This window comes from Echinops telfairi, unplaced genomic scaffold (assembly GCF_000313985.2).
Source record: "Echinops telfairi isolate 266 unplaced genomic scaffold, ASM31398v2 ScPeMD7_9;HRSCAF=40, whole genome shotgun sequence".
Classification (NCBI taxonomy): Eukaryota; Metazoa; Chordata; class Mammalia; order Afrosoricida; family Tenrecidae; genus Echinops; species Echinops telfairi.
This window is the reverse complement of record NW_022103906.1, coordinates 86,023,311-86,024,136: the sequence shown is the minus strand read 5'-3', so window position 1 is coordinate 86,024,136 and position 826 is coordinate 86,023,311.

The following is an 826-nucleotide window of genomic DNA, read 5'->3' as shown; positions in this document are numbered from 1 at the left end:
CCACCTCCCAGCCTCAGTCTCCTTTGCTGGTGTTGCTGTTGTTCTCCGCAGTCGAATCAGCCACCAACACAAGGCAATCCCTGGTACCACGGACCCAACCCTTGTGATCCACAAGATTTTCCCTGACTGACCTCCGGAAGTAGATCACTCTGCCTGCTTCCCAGCTTGTCTTCATCTGGAAGTACTGCTGGGGTCTGCGCGGAATCACTGTAACATGCATGCCTCCAGGGACAGGGGGGTAGTCATTGTGAATGGGGGCACTGGATGGGAATCCCACCTGCATGTTCTGCGTGGAAGGTGAGCCTTCCACCGCTAACCATCATCCCCCACTACCAACTGGTGAATGAGGCCGATACAACTGCCCTTGCTATCATGGACAGAGAACAACCCTGTAGGAAGTGAGTTTATTTCTGTTATGGTTAGTGTTGCTTTATTTCTAGCTGAGTGGATAATCGACTGTTTCTTTTTGTTAGTTTGTTTTGGCCAAACTTTTTTATTTAGTACTCTGTAGTTGTTGTTTAACACACACTTTAAATGGTCTTAATGGGGGGAGGGCAAAGGGGAGGCGCTTGCAGATTCCCAAGGGAATGTCAGAAAAGCAGCATATGGGCCAGCAGGATCCTTTGATTTGCATTTGTCTGAGTGAACCACACTTCGCGTAAGTAAGCATCTGATCTCAGCTTCTTCACCCTGAGAACATTTCTGAGGTTTCAGTTTGAAGACACCCTGAAATCTTACAGAGTTGTGGCAAACCCAACCACCCTGTACCCTCTAGCACGTTTACATCGGCAGAATGAGTCATCTCTCCATTTAAAATGGCTAGATG